The 27,294-nt window shown below is 46.5% G+C and overlaps 1 protein-coding gene across 1 annotated transcript in view; it reads right to left on the bottom strand.

Moving 5' to 3' along the window:
• TBL1XR1 (TBL1X/Y related 1) overlaps window positions 1-13,050 on the bottom strand; it is a 150,141-nt gene extending 137,091 nt beyond the window's left edge. Inside the window, exon 1 of the mRNA XM_069975165.1 lies at window positions 12,798-13,050. The gene's annotated coding sequence lies outside the window, so the exon portion shown is untranslated. The remainder of the gene's footprint in view (window positions 1-12,797) is intronic.
• Window positions 13,051-27,294: the final 14,244 nt, after the last annotated feature.

Here is a 27,294-nt window from a genome sequence, read left to right as displayed (position 1 = left end):
GATCGCCCCCCGCAGCCCCGGCCGCCCCCCGCAGCCCCGGCCGTTCGATCGCCCCCCCCGCAGCCCCATCGCCCCCCCTGCAGCCCCGGCCGCCCCCCCCGCAGCCCCGGCCGCCCCCCCCCCCGCAGCCCCGGCCGCCCCCCCCCCCCGCAGCCCCGGCCGCCCGATCGCCCCCCCGCAGCCCCGGCCGCGGGATCGCAGCCCCGGCCGCCCGATCGCCCCCCCGCAGCACCGATGGCACGCCCCCCCGCAGCACCGATCGCTTACACGCCCCCCTGCAGCCCCGGCCGCTCGATCGGGGGGGGGGCGTGCGATCGGTGCTGCGGGGGGGGCGTGCGATCGGTGCTGCGGGTGGGGGGGGGGGGCGATCGGGCGGCCGGGGCTGCGGGGGGGCGATCGGGCGGCCGGGGCTGCGGGGGGGGGCGATCGGTGCGGCCGGGGCTGCGGGGGGGGCGATCGGGCGGCCGGGGCTGCGGGGGGGCGATCAGGCGGACGGGGCTGCGGGCGGCTGGCTGGAGCATATACTTCACCTGGTCCCCGCTCCGGCTTGCTGAAGACATCGGGAACCGCCGGAGCCGGGATCAGGTGAAGTATCAGCTCCGGCGGCCGGGGGGTTAATGGGGAGGGCTGCAGACAAACTCGCAGCAGGGATGTACATCCCTGCTGCGTGTTTGTCTGCCATTAAAAGCATAGGGCCGGGATCTGCAGCGAGTCTCGCTGCAAAAACGCAGCATGGAGACTCGCTGCAGACCCGCCAAGTGGGTTTGTAACCTGAAATGGTTTTGTTTTTCTTTAACGTACAGAAAAGTAGTGTCAACACTACTTTTCTGTACGTAAAAAAAAAAATACGTTACAATCTGTTTTTTTAATTATGAAAGTCAATGGAGAAACAGATCCAAACGGAAGTCACACAATTGCATCTGTTTTTGCATACGTTTTTTGGAGCTCGTAAAATCCTGCCGCAAATGCCAGGGCGTGTGAAGGTACCCTTTATAAGCATATACCTGTACACAATAAAACAAGAGGTATACTAAAATGGATCCAGACAATTGTGGAGAGATCCACCAACATTAATGTAACATTTAAGGGTAGTTTAGCACTAAAAAAAAAGAAAAAAAAAATTGTTGTTATACATAGCTTTGTTGGTGTCAGAATACCTAGCCCTGTCAGGAATCTGTCAGCTACAGAGCTGCAGACACAAATAGATAGGTGAGATAAAACAAATAATGCCTTTGCGGACTACCGTTTACAGAGTTTAAAAAATTCATTTTTTCTTGGAAGCCAAAGTGCCACAGAAGTGACTCTGAGCCGCAGCATGCACACCTACTATTTGAGCCATTAATATGAATACTTAATTACGTTTTCTGGTGCCAGAGATGCAATGATTAGCATTACACAGGCACATTATCACTTGAATATACAAGGATTAGTCAGGGCTTCTAAGGTCCTGTTCCTACATGGCAATAGCAAGGCATGCAGCCAAAAATGATAATCCTGCTAACATCACACAGCCACTGGTGAACACTCTGAAAAGTGGTTTAAAGTGTCACTGTCGTTATAACTAAAAATCTAAATCAACAGTAGATGTGGTATAAAGTAAGTTTGCAATTTACATATTTATTTTTTTTTAGTTATCATGGAAAACTCAACACTTCCTATTTTCTGACTTTTTTTCTCAAAAAACAGGAAACAGTGAAAAAACAAAGTCCTGTGTATCCCAGGCCATCTGAGCGCTCACAGAGAAGGCAGTCATGTGACTGATGGACGTAAGGAGCTGTGACTCTCTGTACTGGCCGGAATTCCTGTGTTTAGCCTGTTTTTTCAACCAGCACAAGTCAGAAAATCTACCTTCAGGAGACTGGACCTGGATTTCTGGTAAGTTCAGCTTTGTTTTACAGCATGATAACAACTAAAATAATGAAAGTATATTGCAAACTTGCTTTATTTCACATCTACTGATGATTTCGATTTTGAAAGTTATAAAGACAGTGACACTTTAAGCCACATGCGCCCATTGGCTTGTGGCAACACAGCCTAAAAGATAACCTAAGGGTGCCACAACTACAAATGCAATATGCAAAGGATGTATCTCACTAAACTGACTGGTAGTGAATGAACATTTGACCACATACACCACATATTAATAAGAAAGACTGATATCCTATAGTTTTCCGACCAAACACATGGATCACTTCATGTTATAAATGTTGAACTGCTGGGAAGCTCACAGCTGGGACTCATTGGCTAAATTCACACATTCAGTAGTTTTGTTTTTTTTTCTTTTATAAATGGTTGCATAGTTGTTGTTTTTTTTTGCGGATCCGTAATTACAGGCAAATTTAGGGCCCATTGATTTCAATATGGCTGTTCACACTATCGGTATATTTATGGATCCGCAAAAAACTGCATTAAAAAAAATTACTGACAAGCTCTAGTACCAACCATAATTGCGGCACAGATTGTCCCATAGAAGTCTATGGGAGTGTCCATAATTTTTACAGCTAAACTAATTATCGTCGGCAATTTTTTTGAGAATTGCGGATGAAGATTGCCGGTCATTGCAGACCTTATATATGGTCCTGAAAAAAATCTCTGTAATCATGCCTCTCTGAACGTGATTCTTAGTATAGAAGCCAGCTGCATCACAGAGAGGCCATGCCAGAGCGCCGACACTCCCAGAGAAGTGTGATTACAGAGGATTTTTGATACGGGGGCTATAAGGAAAGCTGTTATTGATTAATTATATGTTCAGAAACTGTGCTGGGGCTAATACTACGTGTATAGCTGCATGGCCCATATGGTGGTGACTGGTTCACTTTAAGGTTATGTTCACACACAGTAAATAAAATAATGCCAAAAAAGAGTCGTAATTTGTGGTAAAAATACAGTGTATTTTCAGTTTAATAATGTGCTCCACTTAAGTCAAAAGGAAATTGTCCCCGGGAGTGCACACATTGTATAGAATAACAGCCATAATTAACCCCTTCCCGCATCAGTTAGTACATTTACGTGGGGGGTGTTCAGAGGGGGGGGGGGGGGGGTGCGAGGCAACCCCGCTCTGAACCGCCGCAATCCCGGGTGCTATGTGCGGCTATTAGCGGGTGCAGACTGATCGCCGCACCAGCTAATTATACATTTGAATGCAGCTGTCAAAACTGACAGCTGCATTTAAAGCAACTCTGTACCCACAATCTGACCCCCCCAAAACCACTTGAACCTTCGGATAGCTGCTTTTAATCCAAGATCTGTCCTGTGGTCCGTTCGGCAGGTGATGCAGTTATTGTCCTAAAAAAATACTTTTAAGGGTGCCTTCACACATACCGTATTGCTGCGTTTTTAATGCTGCGTTTTTATCGCTGCCTTTTTGGTGCGATTTTCATGTGAAAATCAAAACGCGCATGTAAAAATTGTGTTAAAAACGCAGCGATACGGTACATGTGAAGGCACCCTATGGGTACATTCACACTTACCATATCCGCAGCTGATTTTCTGCTGCGGATCCGCAGTGGATCCGCAGCTGATTTCATTTACATAACTGAACACAGCATCAAATCTGCACCATCAAATCTGCACCATCAAATCTGCACCATCAAATCTGCTGCGGATCTGCTGCTGATCCTGTAGGTGTGAACGCACTCTAAACTTGAAGCCCCGTGCCAAATGGGAGTATCTGTGCCCTAACTTTGCACAACCTCTCTGTCCCTCCTCCCCACCCTCTTTATCATTAGCAATGCTTCAGGCAGATTGCCTCCTATTCCCCTCCTGTATCAGCCCGCCACATGGGCTGCATCGTTAAAGGGGTAGTGCGGCGGTAAAGAATTATTCACAGAATAACACACATTACAAAGTTATACAACTTTGTAATGTATGTTATGTCTGTGAATGGCCCCCTTCCCCCTGTCCCACCACCCCCACCCATGTACCCGGAAGTGTGTGGTGGCTATACATACCTGATCCGTGTCGCGCCCGTCCGCCATCTTGTGCCACGATGTCATCTTCGGGCAGCCGGCCGAACATCTCCGACTGTCCCGAGTGCCGGCCGCCCTCTTCAGCATCATTAGATGCTCAGCCGCGATCGGCTGAGCACAGTTATGCTCAGCCAATCGCGGCTGAGCAGCCGATAACGCGGCAGAGGGCGACCGGCAATCAGGACAGTCGGAAGGATTCGGCCCGGCCGCCCGAAGATGACATCACTGACTGAAGATCGGAGACGAGTCGGCACGTGACAGGTATGTATAGCGCACCACACTTCCGGGTACACGGGTGGGGGTGGTGGGACACGGGGAAGGGGGCCATTCACAAAAATAACATACATTACAAAGTTGTATAACTTTGTAATGTGTGTTATTCTGTGAATAATTCTTTACCGCCGCACTACCCCTTTAAGGACCTGTGCAATGTTCAGCATGGAGAAAATGTTCCAGTGGCATTCCTAATGCTGAAGAGGGTGGGGAGGAGGGACGGAGGGGTGGTGCAAAGTTAGGGCACAGATACTCCCGTTTGGCACGGGCTCCAAATTTAAAAGTATTTTACAAGCGGTTTGGGGGGGTCAGATTGTGGGTACAGAGTCGCATGCTCATGGAGGGGAGATCCCTTCTACTGTGGCGGCCGGGGCTCAGCGTCGCACTGATACCGATCCTGGCTCAGCAATCTGTAGATCTGGTCTGCTGCAGACCAGAGTAATACAGCAATGATCTGATCGATCATTGCTGTATTAAAGGGGTAGTGCGGCGCTAAACAATTATTCACAAAATAACACATATTACAAAGTTATACAACTGTGTAATGTATGTGAATTGCCCCTTTCCCCGTGTTACCCCCCACCCACGCCAGACCCAGAAGTGTGATGCACTATACTTACCTGATTCGTGTTGACCCCCGTCCGCCATCTTCTGCCAATGATGTCATCTTCGGGTGGCTGGCCGGCCAAACCGCTCCATCCATCCCTCGTGCCGGCCCCCCTCTGCCGCGTCATCAGCTGCTCAGCCGCGATTGGCTGAGCATAACTGTTATGACGCGGCAGAGGGGGACCGGCATGAGGGACAGATGGAGCGGTTTGGCCGCCCGCCCGAAGATGACATTGTCCCAAGATGGCGGACGGGGGTCGACACGAATCAGGTGAGTATAGTGCATCACACCTCCGGGCCTGGCGTGGGTGGGGGGAAACACGGGGAAGGAGGCCATTCACATACATTACAAAGTTGTATAACTTTGTAATGTGTGTTATTTTGTGAATAATTGTTTAGCGCCGCACCACCCCTTTAAGTATACTGCAGTGATTTCTATGGGAGATCACTGCAGTAATACTGAAAGTCCCCCAGGGGGACTAAAAGTTAAAGTGAACTGTGGGGGGAAAAAAAGTGTTTTTATTAATTAAAAAAATCTCCTCCCCTAATAAAAGTTTGAATCACTCCCTTTTCCCATTTAAAAAATAAAAATAAATAAACATATTTAGTATCGCTGCGTGTGTAATCGCCCAAACTATTTAATTATCACATTCCTGATCTCGCACGGTAAACGGCGTAAGCCCAAAAACTTGCCAAAGTGCAAAATTGCGCATTTTTTTGTCACATCAAATTGAGAAAAATTGTAATAAAAAGCGATCAAAAAGTTGCATGTACGCAATCAAGGTACCAATAGAAAGAACAGATCATGGCACAAAAAAAATGACACCTCACACAGCCCCATAGACCAAAGGATAAAAGTGTTATAAGGCTTGGAATAGAGCAATTTTAAACACCTTTTTTTTTCCACGTTTTTTTTTCCAATTTCACTGCACAAATAATTTTTTTCTGGTTTTATAGCATACTTTATGGAAAAATTAAGTCTGCCATCGTACAGTACATTTAGTGGTGCAAAAAATAAGGGCTCATGTGGGTCTGTAGGTAAAAAATTGCAAGCGATACGGCCTTTTAAACACGAGAAAGAATATACGAAAATTAGCCAGGTCCTGAAGGGGTTAACCCCTTAAGGACGGAGACACTTTTCGTTTTTGCATTTTAGTTTTTTTCTCCTTGTATTTAAAAGGCCATAGCACTTGCATTTTTCCACCTAGAGACCCACATGAGCCCTTATTTTTTGCGTCACTAATTGTACTTTGCAATGACAGGCTGAACTGTTGCATAAAGTACACTGCGAAACCAGCAAAAAATTCAATGTTTCTCAAGTCGCTGGGGGACTTCTAAGTATAAGTTTACTGATTACTCATTGAGTATATAGTTATACAGCAAAGATCAATGAGATCGGGCCGAGCCGAGCCGGGATCAGCGCCATTTTGGCGGAGACCCCGGCCGGCACCAGTCACAGAGATCGCTCCTTCGGGACGTTGTCCCGGAGGAGCGATCTCCGCCACTAGACACCAGGGAAGTGCTGAGTCCGGTAATCGGATGCAGCTGTCATCTTTGCGGGCGCATGACATACGGGTACGTCATGCGTCCTTAAGAGGTTAAAGGTGTTATCCAGCAAAAATCTTTTTCTTATAAATCAACTGGTGTCAGAAAGTTATAAAGATTTGTAATTTAATTCTATTAAAAAAATCTCAGGTCTTCCCATACTTATTAGCTGCTGTTTGTCATGCAGGAAATGTTTTATTTTCAGTCTGACACAGTGCTTTCTGCTGACATCTCTGGCCGAGACAGGAACTGTCCAGAGCAGGAGAGGTCTTCTATGGGAATTTATAGAAAACTGAGATAGAGTTTCTGTCTCAACCAGAGATGTGAACAGAGAGCACTGTGTCAGACTGAAAATAAAACAACACTTCCTGCAGGACATATAGTAGCTAATAAGTACACAGCTGGTGTAGGTTTTCTTAACATATTTTCACTTAATAAATGGTTAAATGCGGCACACGCAGAGGCTGCGCCCCCCTCTGCATGCTAAAGCACACACCCCGTTACGCCCCCTCCTCGCCCCTCTGGTGCAAGAAGTGGTGCAGAGAGCCCACTTGCCAATAAATTATTTGCAAAACAAGCATTTGCTAATAGATTTATGCGCAGTGGGCCCTCTGTGCCAGAAAATGTCCTATGCGCCACATAATAACTGTCCCCCATAGTCTTCCAAAATCAGGTTACCCTAACATTCTCAGCACCTCAGACTGTTGGGGGTACAAATGTGGGCCCCACGCATTCAAATATTTATTTATCCTGTGATCTTCAAACTCCATAATGTAATTTCCCCAACCATTGGCTTGGGGGTCCCATATGTCCCTTGACTTTGGCTCTACAGCTAATAGTAGCTGCCCTTTTTATATGTGCACAAAGTCCCCAGAGAAGTCATATCATTACTGAAATTTGTCACCCTGAATGTCGTAACATATGTGAAACCTATCACCAGGGTCAGAAGCACAGAGTTGACAACCAGATCACTGTCACTTGGCTCCCAGGTCAGGGTCATATAACAAATACTTGGAAGTGCCGCTATTGCTGTAGAACTGGACAAGTGTAACTGTAATACCACTGCTGCTGGGAGTTTTTCACTCTGAGGTTTTCACTTTGGTAGTTTTCTGTATCCATTTTAAAAACTAGCTATATAATAATGTATCTACAAATCAGAAAATAACAATCCAGCCAAAAAGTAAAAGCCAAAGAAAAGCATTACTAGCATATAAAATGCTGCCCTTGTGAATACCGGGCACCATAGTCCTAAATATTCATTTTAAAGAAGCTATCCAGGCTTAGAAAAATATGGCCACTATCTTCCAGAAACAGAACCTCTCCTGTCCTTAGTCTGGGTGTGGATGTGCAACTGACTTTCATTGACTTGTGCGGATTCACACAGATTTATCACAACAACTTACATGGCTGGCGACACTAACACCACAAATGATAGATTCTCACCATACACTGCACTAAAGTGTGCATGATATATGTGTGGGACACATTATAAGTCACTTATAGGTGGCATCCATCTGCTGAGCATACTGCACTTGCATTGCCCCCAAGTCATTTCCCTGAAGAAGAGGTCTCGACCTTTGTGCTTTGGGAGCCACATTCAATTTTGATAAATGGTCAGGAATCAGGACATACATTCAAAAAACATAAACTAAAAAACCGAGTGTGAAACTAATATATTAATATTATACCATGAATTGGCAATAATCAGAAGTTAGTGTACATACTGCAATACTGTCAGGGTGAATGCTGTATTGCAACAAGTGCATATGGCCATAACTGAGGGCTTTTGTGGCAAGCCTCTGATTTGGGAACCAACGTCCACAGACTGACAACACATGCATGGCCTGCTCTCAACTACCTATCGCCAGGTTATGCAATGTTGCATGTAATGTTAGAGAGTGGTGTCACAATGAAACACAGCACCAAGACACGACCGATGCAATAAATCAATTGCAAGTTATCTGTGACTAGGGTTGAGCAAATTTGCCCAAAGTTCCGATTCAGCAACTTCCAGCATTTCACTCCTGGCTTTTGGAGAAGTAGGATGCCACCCTAGGACTGCAGGGAAAACATGGATATACAGCAACCATAGGCTGTATCTATGTTTTCCCTGACTCCCTAAGGTGGCATTTAACTTTTTTAGATGTCTGAAGTCAAATGCAGAATGTTGCCAAACCTGAACCTTAAAGGGGTAGTGCGGCGGTAAACAATTATTCACAGAATAACACACATTACAAAGTTATACAACTTTGTAATGTATGTTATGTCTGTGAATGGCCCCCTTCCCCGTGTCCCACCACCCCCACCCGTGTACCCGGAAGTGTGGTGCGCTATACATACCTGTCACGTGCCGACTCGTCTCCGATCTTCAGTCTGCGATGTCGTCTTCGGACGGCCCGGCCGAATCCCTCCGAGCGTCCTGAGTGCCGGCCGCCCTCTGCCGCGTCATCAGCTGCTCAGCCGCGATTGGCTGAGCCAAACTGTGCTCAGCCAATCGCGGCTGAGCATCTGATGACACTGAAGAGGGTGGCCGGCACTCAGGACGCTCGGAGGGATTCGGCCGGGGGGAAGGGGCCAATTCACAGACATAACATACATTACAAAGTTGTATAACTTTGTAATGTGTGTTATTCTGTGAATAATTGTTTACCGCCGCACTACCCCTTTAAAGTGTACCTGTCGTTTCTAAAAACTTTTGAAACTTTTGAAACTGGAGACATGTCAAAAGGTTTTGATCGGTCCGGGTCTGAGTGTTCAGACCTGTACCAATTGGGAGAACAAGCAAGAGAGGACGCGCTGCAGGCAAATAATGTAAGTCTATGGAGCTCGACTATTTTTTTCCTCACACAGAGCAGGGAGAGAACACACTGCAGCACAGACCCGGACCGATTAAAACTTTTGACAAGTCAAAAGTAAAAAAAAAAATGACTGCTACTTTTTAAGCAAATAAACTCAACACTATCTGTGACTTTGTCACCATTTACTTAAATACAGATCACATGCGATTAGCTTATGACTTCTCTGCGATTTTGCTATTTATAAACAACCAAGGTGCAATGGCAATAAAGTCCTGTGACAGCAAGGCCACATTCCCACCTGTGGAGGAACAGATGTAGCTGAAACCTCGCCCCCATTTCTTCTCCAATAGCTGCGCAGTGTTGCCAGGATACTCAGCAACAACGCATGTCTATTGGTGACTGCATGGGGGCTCGGTATCAGGCGCGTGAAAATGCACAAAATATTTAGGTTGTGTGACATCATGTAGCCCCAACCTAATAGGGTGTACAGATTATAGATCCACACAACTAGGTGCAAATTATATATATATATATATATATATATATATATATATATATACACACAGTGGTGCCTTGGATTACGAGCATAATTCGTTCTGGGATCATGCTTGTAATCCAAATCCACTCTTAAACCAAAGCAAATTTTCCCATAAGAAATCATAGAAATGCAGACAATTGGTTCCCCACCCCAAAAATATTGTTTTTTATTCTGAATAACATGTAAAACAGATGAAACAAACATTTATAAACAGCTGAATATGTGATATTATAAGATACTGTACAGTACAGCAATCATCATGTGGCGTATAATGTATAGTAACCGCATAAACCTGATAACACAGCAGCAGTTTGTACAGTAGATACAGGATGGAGCTGCAGATCCCCATAATGCAGTAGCACAACAGACTAGAATAGAGAGGCAGGGCTGCTGTCAGAGGTCTGTGTGGTCACATGAGATCAATGGAGAAGGGGTGTATGTTGAGCATGGACCAATCAGGACTGACAGAGACTGCAGGACATATGTTGACACATACATGCAGCGCTCTCTGTCCAGGGAGAGAGGGGTTAAATCTATTGAGAGATTACATTCACAGTCCTGTCCCCTGATGTAAGCCCCAGCCTGAAGTGGATCTGCTATGATTTGGAAGGTGAGGGAGACTTCCTGGGTCAGAGTACAGAGCTGTAGTCCCCGCTATGCAGACTATGCCCCTCCTCCACTCCCCCTCCCACCCAGTACAGGGAGCTCTTAAACCAAAGCAATGCTCTTAAACCAAGTCACAATTTTAAAAAACTGTGAGCTCTTAAACCAAGTTACTCTTAAACCAAGGTACTCTTAAACCAAGGTACTACTGTATATGCAATTTGCCAATATACCCACCCTACTAACTATCCCCCACAATCTCCAATGCTGGAAATAATGGTGAATGTCACTGACACATGCAGTAAGGATGTAGTATGTTTACCAATCATGTTACTCTACAAAAATAAAATAATATGAGGCAGCGGTTCTGTCCACATGGATGACATAATAATATGAGACGGCGGTGCTGTCCAAATAGATAGTAAAATAATATGAGGCGGCATAGATGGTGTAATAATATGAGGTGACATAGATTGTAAAATAATAATAATAATAATAATATGTGGCGACAAAGATGGTGTAATAATATGGGGCAACATAGATGGTGTAATAATAATAATATGAGGCGGCGGTGCTGTCCACATAGATTATATATTAATATGAGGCGACATAGATGGTGTAAAAATATTATAATGCGACATCGCTGGTGTAATAATATGGGGCGACATAGATGGTATAATAGTATGGGGCGACATAGATGGTGTAATAATATGGGGCGACATAGATGGTGTAATAATATGGGGCGACATAGATGGTGTAATAATATGAGGCGACATGGATGGAATAATAACATGAGGCGCATAGATGGTGTAATAATATGGGGCGACATATATGGTGTAATAATATTATTAGGCGACATAGATGGTGTAATAATATGGGGCAACATAGATGGTGTAATAATATGGGGCGACATAGATGGTGTAATAATATGGGGCGACATAGATGGTGTAATAATATGGGGCGACATAGATGGTGTAATAATATGGGGCGACATAGATGGTGTAATAATATTATTAGGCGACATAGATGGTGTAATAATATTATTAGGCGACATAGATGGTGTAATAATATGGGGCGACATAGATGGTGTAATAATATGGGGCGACATAGATGGTGTAATAATATGGGGCGACATAGATGGTGTAATAATATGGGGCGACATAGATGGTGTAATAATATGGGGCGACATAGATGGTGTAATAATATTATTAGGCGACATAGATGGTGTAATAATATTATTAGGCGACATAGATGGTGTAATAATATTGGGCAACATAGATGGTGTAATAATATTATTAGGCGACATAGATGGTGTAATAATATGGGGCGACATAGATGGTGTAATAATATGGGGCGACATAGATGGTGTAATAATATGGGGCGACATAGATGGTGTAATATTATTAGGCGACATAGATGGTGTAATAATATTATTAGGCGACATAGATGGTGTAATAATATGGGGCGACATAGATGGTGTAATAATATTATTAGGCGACATAGATGGTGTAATAATATTATTAGGCGACATAGATGGTGTAATAATATGGGGCGACATAGATGGTGTAATAATATTATTAGGCGACATAGATGGTGTAATAACATGAGGCGACATAGATGGTGTAATAATATGGGGCGACATAGATGGTGTAATAATATGGGGCGACATAGATGGTGTAATAATATGGGGCGACATAGATGGTGTAATGATATGAGGCGACATAGATGGTGTAATAATATGGGGCGACATAGATGGTGTAATAATATGGGGCGACATATACGGTCGGCGGCGGTGCTGGCCACATAGGTGGATAACCATAGAGGTGAGAGAATCCCAGGCAGGAGTGATGGAAAGTGAGCGCTCCCCTCCCCCATACTGTACATTTCCCAGCCCTCACGTGTTTCCTGCCTGTAATACTATCACACATTGATCCAATATCAGTTATATGACAGCTCCACATCACACAGAACAATAGTGACAATACAAGATGTCACCAGATCCATGACAGGGTGATCATAACACACCAACCATCCACGTAATATTATATAATAGTCCCGATGGCCGGGGCTCTGCGTGCAGCCAGGAATTAGGTTAAAGGCCATCAGGCTGCTGCCCGCAAAGGGTTAACCATCCCAGAGTGGGGGAAGGGCGGCTCAGCACAAACCTATGAGGTGCCGGAAGGGCCCGGGGGGATGGGCGGCGGCTCCTCTCCGGCAGGGAAGCGGTTAAGGCGGATAAACAGCCTCCTCCCTCCCCCACTCCTGATAGTGAGCTCCTCAGTCAGGGATTCCCCGCAGCTCCCCCACCCCGCTGTGTCCACGTACAGCACCAGGTACCCTGGCAGCAGTGAGCTCGGCACCGGCCGGGCTGTCACAGGTGCTGCCCCTCCCCCTCCAGCCGGTGACTGAGGCGGCCAGCCCGGAGCCCCGCACCCCGGCCCCGGGATACACGACAAGGGCACTTACCTTGATATTGTTGCAAAATAAGCAGCTCCCTCCCCAAGCAGATAGAGCGCCAGGCAGCCCGGTAATATGCAGTTATTACCCTGGTGAGAGCAGGAAGGGGGGAGGGGGTAAATCCAGCAGATCTCGGGTGGGGGAGGGGGCAGTTGCCAGTGATTAGGCTGGAGAGGAATTGAGGCAGAATGTAAAAAGCTGTTACTAAGAGAAAGAGCCAAACGTTTCAGTGCAGCCAACGGCTCATAGACACTCAACACTCAGGACGTGACCGGCCAGGCGAAAGTGGCAGCGCCTGGGCCTCCTCCACTGCGACTCCCTACTACACCAGCACAGACAGGGACTCGACATAGCAGGGACACAACACACACAGCTACACCAACACAGCCAGGGACACAACACACACAGCTACACCAACACAGCCAGGGACACAACACACACACAGCTACACCAACACAGCCAGGGACACAACACACACAGCTACACCAACACAGCCAGGGACACAACACACACACAGCTACACCAACACAGCCAGGGACACAACACACACAGCTACACCAACACAGCCAGGGACACAACACACACACAGCTACACCAACACAGCCAGGGACACAACACACACACAGCTACACCAACACAGCCAGGGACACAACACACACACAGCTACACCAACACAGCCAGGGACACAACACACACACAGCTACACCAACACAGCCAGGGACACAACACACACACAGCTACACCAACACAGCCAGGGACACAACACACACACAGCTACACCAACACAGCCAGGGACACAACACACACACACAGCTACACCAACACAGCCAGGGACACAACACACACACACAGCTACACCAACACAGCCAGGGACACAACACACACACACAGCTACACCAACACACAGCTACACCAACACAGCCAGGGACACAACACACACACAGCTACACCAACACACACACAGCTACACCAACACAGCCAGGGACACAACACACACACAGCTACACCAACACAGCCAGGGACACAACACACACACACAGCTACACCAACACACAGCTACACCAACACACACACAGCTACACCAACACAGCCAGGGACACAACACACACACACAAGCTACACCAACACAGCCAGGGACACAACACACACACAGCTACACCAACACAGCCAGGGACACAACACACACACAGCTACACCAACACAGCCAGGGACACAACACACACACAGCTACACCAACACACACACAGCCCACAACACACAGCTACACCAACACAGCCAGGTACACAACACACACAGCTACACCAACACAGCCAGGGACACAACACACAGCTACACCAACACACACACGGCCCACAACACACAGCTACACCAACACAGCCAGGGACACAACACACACACAGCTACACCAACACAGCCAGGGACACAACACACACACAGCTACACCAACACAGCCAGGGACACAACACACACACACAGCTACACCAACACACAGCTACACCAACACACACACAGCTACACCAACACAGCCAGGGACACAACACACACACAGCTACACCAACACAGCCAGGGACACAACACACACAGCTACACCAACACAGCCAGGGACACAACACACACACACAGCTACACCAACACACAACACACAGCTACACCAACACACACACAGCTACACCAACACAGCCAGGGACACAACACACACACAGCTACACCAACACAGCCAGGGACACAACACACACACAGCTACACCAACACAGCCAGGGACACAACACACACACAGCTACACCAACACAGCCAGGGACACAACACACACACAGCTACACCAACACAGCCAGGGACACAACACACACACACAGCTACACCAACACACAACACACAGCTACACCAACACACACACAGCTACACCAACACAGCCAGGGACACAACACACACACAGCTACACCAACACAGCCAGGGACACAACACACACACACACACAGCTACACCAACACACAACACACAGCTACACCAACACACACACAGCTACACCAACACAGCCAGGGACACAACACACACACACAGCTACACCAACACAGCCAGGGACACAACACACACACAGCTACACCAACACAGCCAGGGACACAACACACACACAGCTACACCAACACAGCCAGGGACACAACACACACACAGCTACACCAACACACACACAGCCCACAACACACAGCTACACCAACACAGCCAGGTACACAACACACACAGCTACACCAACACAGCCAGGGACACAACACACACACGGCCCACAACACACAGCTACACCAACACAGCCAGGGACACAACACACAGCTACACCAACACAGCCAGGGACACAACACACACACAGCTACACCAACACAGCCAGGGACACAACACACACACAGCTACACCAACACAGCCAGGGACACAACACACACACACAGCTACACCAACACACAGCTACACCAACACACACACAGCTACACCAACACAGCCAGGGACACAACACACACACAGCTACACCAACACAGCCAGGGACACAACACACACACACAGCTACACCAACACACAACACACAGCTACACCAACACACACACAGCTACAGCAACACAGCCAGGGACACAACACACACACAGCTACACCAACACAGCCAGGAACACAACACACACACAGCTACACCAACACAGCCAGGGACACAACACACACACAGCTACACCAACACAGCCAGGGACACAACACACACACAGCTACACCAACACACACACAGCCCACAACACACAGCTACACCAACACAGCCAGGTACACAACACACACAGCTACACCAACACAGCCAGGGACACAACACACAGCTACACCAACACACACACGGCCCACAACACACAGCTACACCAACACAGCCAGGGACACAACACACAGCTACACCAACACAGCCAGGGACACAACACACACACAGCTACACCAACACAGCCAGGGACACAACACACACACAGCTACACCAACACAGCCAGGGACACAACACACACACACAGCTACACCAACACACAACACACAGCTACACCAACACACACACAGCTACACCAACACAGCCAGGGACACAACACACACACAGCTACACCAACACAGCCAGGGACACAACACACACACACAGCTACACCAACACACAACACACAGCTACACCAACACACACACAGCTACACCAACACAGCCAGGGACACAACACACACACACAGCTACACCAACACACAGCTACACCAACACACACACAGCTACACCAACACAGCCAGGGACACAACACACACACAGCTACACCAACACAGCCAGAGATACAACACACACACAGCTACACCAACACAGCCAGGGACACAACACACACACACAGCTACACCAACACAGCCAGGGACACAACACACACACACAGCTACACCAACACAGCCAGGGACACAACACACACACACAGCTACACCAACACACAACACACAGCTACACCAACACACAACACACAGCTACACCAACACACACACAGCTACACCAACACAGCCAGGGACACAACACACACACAGCTACACCAACACAGCCAGGGACACAACACACACACAGCTACACCAACACAGCCAGGGACACAACACACACACAGCTACACCAACACAGCCAGGGACACAACACACACACACAGCTACACCAACACAGCCAGGGACACAACACACAGCTACACCAACACACACACAGCTACACCAACACAGCCAGGGACACAACACACACACAGCTACACCAACACAGCCAGGGACACAACACACACACACACACACAGCTACACCAACACACACACAGCTACACCAACACAGCCAGGGACACAACACACACACAGCTACACCAACACAGCCAGGGACACAACACACACACAGCTACACCAACACAGCCAGGGACACAACACACACACAGCTACACCAACACAGCTAGGGACACAACACACACACAGCTACACCAACACACACACAGCCCACAACACACAGCTACACCAACACAGCCAGGTACACAACACACACAGCTACACCAACACAGCCAGGGACACAACACACAGCTACACCAACACACACACGGCCCACAACACACAGCTACACCAACACAGCCAGGGACACAACACACAGCTACACCAACACAGCCAGGGACACAAAACACACACAGCTACACCAACACAGCCAGGGACACAACACAGCTACACCAACACAGCCAGGGACACAGCTACACCAACACAGCCAGGGACACAACACACGGCTACACCAACACAGCCAGGGACACAACACACGGCTACACCAACACAGCCAGGGACATAACACACACAGCTACACCAACACAGCCCACAATACACAACGACACCAACACAGCCAGGGACACAACACAGCTACACCAACACATACACACAGCCCACAACACACAGCTACACCAACACAGCCAGGGACTCAACACACACACACAGCTACACCAACACAGCCAGGGACTCAACACACACACACAGCTACACCAACACAGCCAGGGACACAACACACACAGCTACACCAACACAGCCAGGGACACAACACACAAAGAGCTACACCAACACAGCCAGGGACACAACACACACACACAGCTACACCAACACAGCCAGGGACACAACACACACAGAGCTACACCAACACACACAGCTACACCAGCTCAGCCAGGGACACAACACACAGCTACACCAACACAGTCTGGGACACAACACACACACAGCTACACCAGCCCAGCCAGAGACCCAATACACACAGCTACAATAACACAGCCAGGGACACAACACCCACGGCTACACCAAAACAGCCAGGAACACAACACACACAGCTACACCAACACAGCCAGGGACACAACACACACAGCTGCACTAACACAGCCAGGGACACAATAAACACAGCTACACCAACACAATCAGATACATAACACACACAGCTAGACCAATACAGCCAGAAACTACACATACACAGCATAGCCATAGACACAACACACAGCTATACCATCCTGAATAGTTGCATATCACGTAAACATACACCAGTAGAACCAACAACAAAACTACAGAGATTCAGTCAGACACAACAGACAGCTACAAAAGCACATAGATACATTACACACAGAGATAACACATATGCTCAGCTACACAAATACAGTATAGTCACAGATACGGCACACAGCTACACTAATTCAGCCAGAGACAGAATACACAAAACTTTAGAAGCAACACACAGCCTGGCAATCACAACTAAAGATACAATATACATAGCTACAGCTGGAGACACAACCGACATCTACACAAATACAGCCAGAAATACAATCCATCTAACCTGCCAGAAAGATGTAGTGCTATATAAGCACAGCCAGTGGTCTACACACAAGTACTGTTATACTACAGTTAGTAATAGCACACACCGCTATGTACAGCACATGAACAGCTATTTGAAGGGGTTGTCCAGCGAAAATCTTTTTCATTCAAATAAACTGGTGTCAGAAAGTTATATAGATTTGTAATTTACTTCAATTTAAAAATCTCAAGTCTCACCATAGTTATTAGCTACTATATGTCATGCAGGAAATGTTTTATTTTCAGTCTGACACAGTGCTCAGAAGACGCAGGACATATCATAGCTAATAAGTATGGGAAGACATGAGATTTTTAAATAGAAGTAAATTACAAATCTATATTACTTTCTGGCACCAGTTGATTTGAAAGAAAAAGATTTTTGCTGGACAATCCATTTAACACCTGTTAACCCCTTAATGACCAAGCCCAAAATGGCCTAAGGGTCCATTTACGCAAAAAGATTATCTGACAGATTATCTGCCAAAGATTTGAAGCCAAAGCCAGGAATGGATTTGAAAAGAAGAGAAATCTCAGGCTTTCCTTTATGACCTGATCTCTGTTTATAGTCTATTTCTGGCTTTGGCTTCAAATCTTTGGCAGATAATCTTCCTGTGTAAATGGAAACTAAGGCCAGTTTCACACGTAATGGATCCGCAGAGGATTCACGCTGCAAAATCCACTCTGGATCCCTCGCCTGTCATTTTGAATGAGAAGACATACTCGCAGCTGGATTGATATCCCGCTGCGAGTATGTAAGTGACAGCCTCCTTAACCCTACGCTGGCCTGAGCATACACTCCGCAGTGCACTGATTGGCAGAGCAGGACGTCCAGACGCCAGGAACCCCCGAAGCACGCCGGAGCGTGGAGCAGGTAATGTATGCTCCAACCGGCTAAGACCTGTTGTCCCTGGCTGCTGATGGCAGCCCGGAGCCTTGTGGTTTAGAGCAGGATCATGGCATAGCCAAGCTGACAGCTGAGGTTAAATGCCTCTTTTCCTCCCATTGGTGTGGTATAGTGGGCGGATCGCCCCCCTCCCCCTCAACACCCCACAATGTGATCGCGGAGGGGTGATCTTTGCTAGTTACCGGTCTGGGAATCCTGGCTGTACTGTAATAAAAAAAGGTTTTAATTTTTTAAAAGCTGTCAAATAAAATGAAAGTTGTGTAAGTTGCATATTGTTGTTATGTATTATTTATGGATAAATTAAGTCTGTCATTGCAAAGTACAATCAGTGTTTCAAAAAATGAGGGCTCATGTTGGTCTGTAGGTAAAAAAATGCAAGTGCTATGGCCTTTTAGGGTAGAAACACTGACACTGTATCCCTAAATCCACTGCGGATCCTTGGCCTGTCATTTTCAATCAGAATACATACTTGCAATGGGATTAGGGGTAAACATCCCGCTGCGAGTATGTAAGTGACAGCCCCCTTAACCCCCCAATCCCCCCCAGCCGATAGATACATTACCTCCATGCTTCGGCTGGACGTCCCGCTCATGCCAATCAGTCCGCTGCCAAGGTAATATATGCTCTGGCAAGCGGGGGGTAAAGTGGCCGGCTGTCACTTACATACTCGCAGCGGGATGTCAGTGTATTATCATTAGAGATGAGCAAACCTCGAGCATGCTCAAGTTCATCCAAACCCGATCCTTCGGCATCTGATTAGCGGAGGCTGTTGAAGTTGGATAAAGCTCTAAGGTTGTCTGAAAAACATGGATACAGCCAATGACTATATCCATGTTTTCCCACATAGCCTTAGGGCTTCATCCAACTTCAGCAGCCATCGCTAATCAAATGCCGAACTATCGGGTTCGGATGAACTCGAGCATGCTCGAGGTTCACTCATCTCTAACTATCATTGAAAATGATAGGCAAGGGATCCACAGTGGATTTCGCTGCATATTCGCAGTGTAAAATCCGCTGCGAATCTGGTGTGTGTGTTACTACCCTTAAACACATGGAAAAAAACCCTAAAATTGGCCTGGTCAATATAGGGTTAAGGCTATGTTCACACAACGTACAAACAGCCGTTGTTGGGAAACCATGGCTGCTATTAATATTCAGAACATCTCTGTCTGTGATAGGAACTGTCGAGAGCAGTAGTAAATGCCCATAGAAAACCTCTTCTGCTCTCCAGACTGGAAAAGTACCACTGCCTACAGGACGTACAGCAGCTGAGAAGTACTGGAAGACTTGATATTTTTTAATAGACGTAAAGTACAAATCTCTAGCACTTTCTGTACCAGTTGATTTGAAAGTGAATTTGTTTGGGTGAACCAACCCTCCACTAAAAACAGCCATTATTACTATGTTGTGTGAACATAGCCTTAGGCTATGTTCACACTACGTAAAAGTATGGCCATTGTTGCTGATGGCAACAACGGCCGTACTTTTGCCGCGGTGGAACAATGCCTTACTTTCAATGGGATCCGGGCCGGGGTCACGGAACGTCCGGTCTCTTACGTAGTGTGAACATAGCCTAAATGTGCATATGCGTAAAGCGGTATATCAATTAGAATGCTTTATATGTAATTTACATTATAGAATGCTGGACCCTTTAAACTGATCATGACCAGTTTGCTATAGTTCCGAAGATGGTGCTAATAAAAACGTAAGCTCATCTCAGAAAAAAAACAAGCCCTTATACAACTACATTGAATGAACAATAAAAAGTTTTTTAGGCCTTGTAATGTGTCAATGCAACAAAATAGTCTTATTTTATGAAGAGTATTTACTGTGCAAAAACCTATACATATTTAGTTTCAACATAATCATACAAGGTCGTAGAATAAATGTAATACATAAGTTACGTTATACTGAGAATCAGATTTAGGCCATGTTCCTACAACGTTATCTCACAGTCATCCTTCTGAGTGACCATCTTTTTGTGCTAAAGTGACAGTCGTAATTTTTACATAGTGGGAACATAGCCTTAAAAAGAAAAAAAATTGCGGGGCAAAAACAAAAAACAAGTTGGTCCTGAAGGCCAGAACTGGAATAAAAATGTGTGTATATATATATATATATATATATATATATATATATATATATATATATATATATTTATATATACACAGTAAAACCTCTATGAGCCGACCACCTAATTTTGCTCAAAAAATCTGTCTTTTGTGGGGGTGGACTTGTCAAAGAACAAATTATAGAAAATGCTGAATTAAATGGCTATTTGAAGCAGGAACATGAACAGCATAAATTTATACATGCATAATGAAAAAGCACACAGTCATCTATTTTATTATGTGTTTAATGAGACAGCATTCATACAGCAAACAGTACTGTGTTATGAACTTTTTCTTGTACATCCCTACATATAGGAAGTATTGCCCACCCTGAAAACTATTCATTGAGCTAAATACAGCATAATGTAAGCACAGCATCAGCTGTATACACCATTGTATTATATTACTGGTATCAGGATCTGTACAGTGGCAGGGAAGTGGGTTAGGGGGCAGAAATTGTGGCAGTGCACTCTGCAAGCCCTCCACGGTCTCCCTGTCAGCCTCTGTAAACAGCCACGGCACCCCTCCCCTCTCACCCTGTGGCCTCTGTGAGCAGCCAGGACACCCCTCACCTCTCGTCCTGTCAGCTTCCCCTCTCTCCCAGCCCTCCTTGCTGGCTTCCATAGGCAGTCTGGACAACAGAAACCTGGGGCCTTCGGTGTCCATGGCTATCATCAGCACTCTGCAATCACAGAGCCCTGTTGGTGAACAGAGGGAGAATTCTCTGTCTTTACCGGGAGAATTCTCTGCGGTTGTTTACTATCAGCACCAGAGTGTGGCTCCAGGGCTGACAGTTGTGGAGGGCCCCGGTTATCACTGAAATCTGGGGCCCACCACGGATGACACAGGCACAGCTTCTCTGTACCTGTGTCATCCAGAGGACACTAATTACCAGTGAAGGATGGGGGTCAGTCTGAGGGTCCCGGTGGCTGTTGGAGCTGCTCCCCGCACGGCTACACTGTGGGTGTTGTTCCTAGATGCTTTAGTGCTCTTTCTTCCTCCTCCCAGCCCAGCCACGTCTCCTCCTTCCGCCCTGCACCCTCTCTCGTCCTGCTCTTGTGCTTCCACCTTCTTCATCATGGCCCTGTCAGCACTGTCAGGTAGCTATTTTAAAGGGACTGTACCATCAGGCCTGGGCTGAAGCACTGGAGGCAGGCCGACCCACCCTTAGTGGGAAGAAACCCCAGCCCCTCCATGACGTGACTCCAATAGAATCAATGAAACCCTATCATAGATGGGCTAGGATTTCCTCCCACTAAGGGTAGGTCGGCCTTCCTCCAGTGCTTCAGCCTGGGCCTGGTGGTCTTTTTATGGGAGTCTTCAGCTACAAAATCTCCACCAAAAAAGTGGTCTTTGGTCGAATCAGGGGTGGTCTTCTCAAAGAGAGGCATTATCCATAGGAAATAATGGATAAAAAAATTGGTCCGGAAGGAGGGTGGTCTTCTCAAAAAGTGGTCTGCTCAGGTAGTTTCACTGTATGGCTATGTTCATACACAGTATATTTGCTCAGTATTTTGGTCCTCATATTGCAACCAAATTCAGGAGTGGATTGAAAACACAGAAAGGCTATGTTCACACACTGTTGCAATTTAGTGGATTATTCAACATTTAAAGGGATTATCCAGCGCTACAATAACATGGCCACTTTCTTCCAGAGACAGCCCCACTCTTGTCTCCAGCTTGGGTGGGGTTTTGCTGCCCAGTTCCATTGAAATGAATGGAGCTTAAAGGGGTTATCCAGCGCTTCAAAAACATGGCCGATTTCTTTCCGAGACAGCCCCTCTCTTGTCTCCAGCTTGGGCGGGGTTTTGCTGCTCAGTTCCATTGAAGTGAATGGAGCTTAATTGCAAACCGCACCTGAACTGGAGACAAGAGTTGTGTTGTCTCTGAAAGAAAGTGGCCATGTTTTTGAAGCACTGGATAACCCCTTTAATTGCAAACCGCACCTGAACTGCAGACAAAAGTCGTGTTGTCTCTGAAAGAAAGTGGCCATGTTTTTGTAGCACTGGATAAAGCCTTTAATCGAAAATAATTGGCGTTATTTTAAAACATTGCCTGTTGTTATAAAATAACCTCATTATTTGTCATAAAATAGCGGCCATCCAGAAAATTCCAACAGTGTGTGGACGGAGCCTTTCTGTGTTTTCAATCCACTCCTGGTTTTGGTTGCTATATGAGGACCAAAATACTGAGCAAAAATATTTATTTTTGGGGTGTGGAACCAATTGTCTGCATTTCTATGATTTCTTATGGGAAAATTTGCTTTGGTTTAAGAGTGGATTTGGATTACAAGCATGGTGCCGGAATGAATTATGCTCGTAATCCAAGGCACCAATGTATATGCAAATACAGTGGTCCCTCAACTTGCAATGGCCTTTAATGGTTATTTTCAACAGAGACAATGCTACAGAGATATGCAACACATAAATAGCTAGATGGTCAGCCAGCAAAATGGTCATTTTACTGGAAAACCCTAGTATTACTGGAGTGTATGCACTTCTAGAGTAGAGTGTGATACTACATGCCCTGTACTGCTCTTTACCTCTGCCAGGACGAGTTGTTTCTTTGGGCACCAGGTGAGGGCAACTTTATTTTATTTATCTGGGACCCTGTGTGATCTGTGCAAAACCCTGGAAACATTCTGGTCTCCGACATAGAAAGTAATTTATAGATTCTTTCTGACTGCTATATGTAAGGACTTGCTTTACCCATATTAGTTATCTGCTTATTTTTCTTTAAATATTCCTGTTTTTTTTTCCAATTACCAGTTTTCCTTAGAGTTTTCCTGGAACCAGTTCATATTGTGACTTGAGGGACCACTGTCTAGTGACTTTTAGGCACATGATCATGAAATAGAGCATCTATGGGGATGCATGATGACTGTGGCTGAATCTGCCAATGCTGCAATAAGAGTATGCGTGCGCTGTGGCCGGCCTCACGCTCCTGCTCCGCCTTTGCAAGCAGGTAATTCTCCTGTGAGGGGAATTTCCTGTTTATAGAGGCGGGGCAGGAGTGTGATGCCGCTGCAGCCAGTCATGGCGAATGCATCCAATCAACGCTAGCATGGAGAAGCACGTTGGGCACTACATAGAGGTCTGTTGGAGGAGGTCTAGGGGTGTGTGTGCCAGGTAGGGTAGAGCATGCGTGTGTGTTTTCTTTGCTGTTTGTAAGATTAAGTAGAGGTTTAACAAAATAAATTAGTTTTTAGCTCTGTCCCTGGGGGCAGGGATACTGTCAGGCCAAGGAGAGATGGCATTGGTACATGAGACAAGGCCAGGTGGGATTTTGCTGATGTTGCTTTGCATATAATGTGATGTGTAGTAGCGCAATATGTGTGGGTCCTTAGATGAGATGCACTCACTCAAGTGGTGTAGTGTGTGGGCCAGGTGGGGCAGTGTGTGTGTGTGTGTGTGTGTGTGTGGTGGTGGGGGTCCAGAGAGAGTAGTGTGTGTGTGTGTGTGTTTGCACAGGGCGGCCAGGTGGGGTAGTGTATGTGTGTGGGTGTGTGTGTGTGTGGGGGGGGGGGGGGCAGGTGGGATAGTGTGTGTGTGGCAGGGGGTCAGGTGGGGGGAATGTGGGGTAGTGTGTGTGTGGGTGGGTGGGGACTATAAAACAATCAGCAAAACCATGCAGCACCAGAAGTCACAATAATGGTAAGAACAGAATAACATAATAATTAATAAGAATTCAGAGACTAATTATATTGTATGGCTCTCACAGAATTACATTTAAAGAATTTGTCATTCATGGCTTTCTCAGCCAAAACGTACCCCTGCACTAGAGCCCATCAATTGTCCCATAGATATGACCACTGGGGTTCCTGGTACAGATCTTCTAATACCTTTCTGGGGTCCAGGTGGAACTGTAATCACTTACTTAAATAGCTAGATTGTGCTTAAGAAATTTAGAAAGTGCCTCCACACATGCAGGATCAGCAGTAGATTTCACGCTGTAAGTTCCACAGCAAATTCCGCTGCGATTCTGTGTCAAGTTATCAGGACTGGCCTTAGGGTAGATGGCGCCCTTTGCAGAATTTGCTTTTGGTGCCCCTGTGTGCTGCTCCCCTTAGAGTCATTTCCCTCTGTGTGATCCCTTTATAGCCATTTCCCCCTGTGTGCTCCCCTTATAGTAATGTCCCCATGTGTGCTCCCTTCTCAGTCATTTCCCCCTGTGTGATCTCCTTATAGCCATTTCCCCTTGTGTGCTCCCCTCACAGTCTTTTCCCCCTGTGTGATCCCCTTATAGCCTGCTGCCCTTATAGTAATGTCCCCCTGTGTGCTGCTGTCCTTATAGTAATGCCATCCCCCTTTTTCTCCCTTTATAGTAATGTTTCCCGATCCCCAATAAGGTAATAAGGTTTCCCCATGTGCACACCAGAAACAAAACAAAAGAAAAAACTCACCTATTGCACGCTATACTGCAGCAGTGTCCCTCTCAGCAGTGTCACTCTCCCCGAGAGACACAGCGTCTGTGCTGAAAGTCCCGAATGCTGCACAGGTTGCACAGCCACAACAGTTTTCTCGGAGTCACGGCAGCCGTCGGCACCCACTGGAGCATCTTCTGATCCTTCAGTCGGCCAGTCCGACATTAAAAAGGGCCGCCGCCAGGTTCAACTTTTAAATGATGGGGTGATTGGCCATATGCGGTTGCACAGGTCACACACCCCTAAGGCCGGTCCTGCATGTTATTCTGAATGGGTGTATATACTCGCAGTTGAATGAAAAATCTGCTTTTGAGTGTGAACCCCCCCCTTAGCCTACGATGACCGGTGAATACTTTACCCGTTCGTGCTTGCTTCTGTGGGTCCTAGCTCCCTGACGTCCCACTCAGCCAATCGGTGGCTGAGGCGGGTCAGCGTACTGATTGGCTCAGCAGAACATCAGGGAGCCAGGAGCCACAGAAGCAGGCCAGAGCACGGACCACTGATGTATTAACCGGGCAGCACTAAGTTAGGGGGCGGGGCTTTATATACTTGCAGTGAATCCGCTGCGAGTATGTACACCCATATAGAATGACAGTACCGGGAATCGCAGGGGATTTCGCTGCAGAACTCACAGCGTGAAATTTACTGCGATCCTGTATGTGTGAAGGAGCTCTTAGAGTTTATAGTGTCTTTAAAGGGGTATTCCAGAGCTAAAAAATGAAATGCTTCCCACCAAGTCCCTCTAAGTAATTTCAGACATATCCTATATTTCTAGCTGCTGCTTTTGCTGAGCTACAAGTTTTTCTAAAAGTCGTCTATATCCATTAGCCCATTACAGACATTCCACGTTTGTATGGAACTTGTGAATGCGGCCTTTACTGGACTTCCTGATTGCTGTTAACTCTCTCACTGCTGGACAACTAGCAGTGTTGTGTGCTGGCACTTTCTCTAACTGCCAGACAAAGGTGACAGTGACAGACAAGCTTACCCTGGGCCAAATATCCATCTACATAGATAGATTAGGAAGTCAGAGAGAGATTAAACTGTTTCCTTACCCCTATACTGCTCTGTAACTGTTCTGAGTTGTGACAGCTTGCCTGGCAACAGAAGAGACCGAGTTCATGTGACTTTGGTCTCAGAAGGAAGGGAGAAGACAGAGGAGTGGAGACCATGTGGACCAGGAAGTAAGGATTTTCAGCAGCTTCAGGGTGTAAATCAGGATGTGCTACAGACAAACGGAAACAGAAACATATTACAAAAAAGCTAAGATTATATTTGGGGATTAAATGGGTTAAATTTTATTTGTTGGAGTACCCCTTTAAATTGCCATTGATTTCTGATAAATGGCTTGAAGGGGAAAGAAGGGGCTTTTTGTATTTCAGTTATGTTGTTTTTGTACAGATCTGTCAGTGAAGAAACTTCCTTTAAGGCTGGGTTCACACTACGTATATTTCAGTCAGTATTGTGGTCCTCATATTTCAACCAAAACCAGGAGTGGATTAAAAACACAGTAAGGATCTGTTCACACAATATTGAAATTGAGTGGATGGCCGCCATATTACAGTAAATAACTGCCATTATTTCAATATAACAGCCGTTGTTTTAAAATAACAGCAAATATTTGCCATTAAATGGCGGCCATCCACTCAATTTCAACATTGCGTGAACAGATCCTTTCTGTGTTTTTAATCCACTCCTGGTTTTGGTTGCAA

Source organism: Dendropsophus ebraccatus, chromosome 6 (genome assembly GCF_027789765.1).
Source record: "Dendropsophus ebraccatus isolate aDenEbr1 chromosome 6, aDenEbr1.pat, whole genome shotgun sequence".
In the NCBI taxonomy this organism is placed as follows: Eukaryota; Metazoa; Chordata; class Amphibia; order Anura; family Hylidae; genus Dendropsophus; species Dendropsophus ebraccatus.
This window is presented reverse-complemented; position numbering and strand designations above follow the sequence as displayed.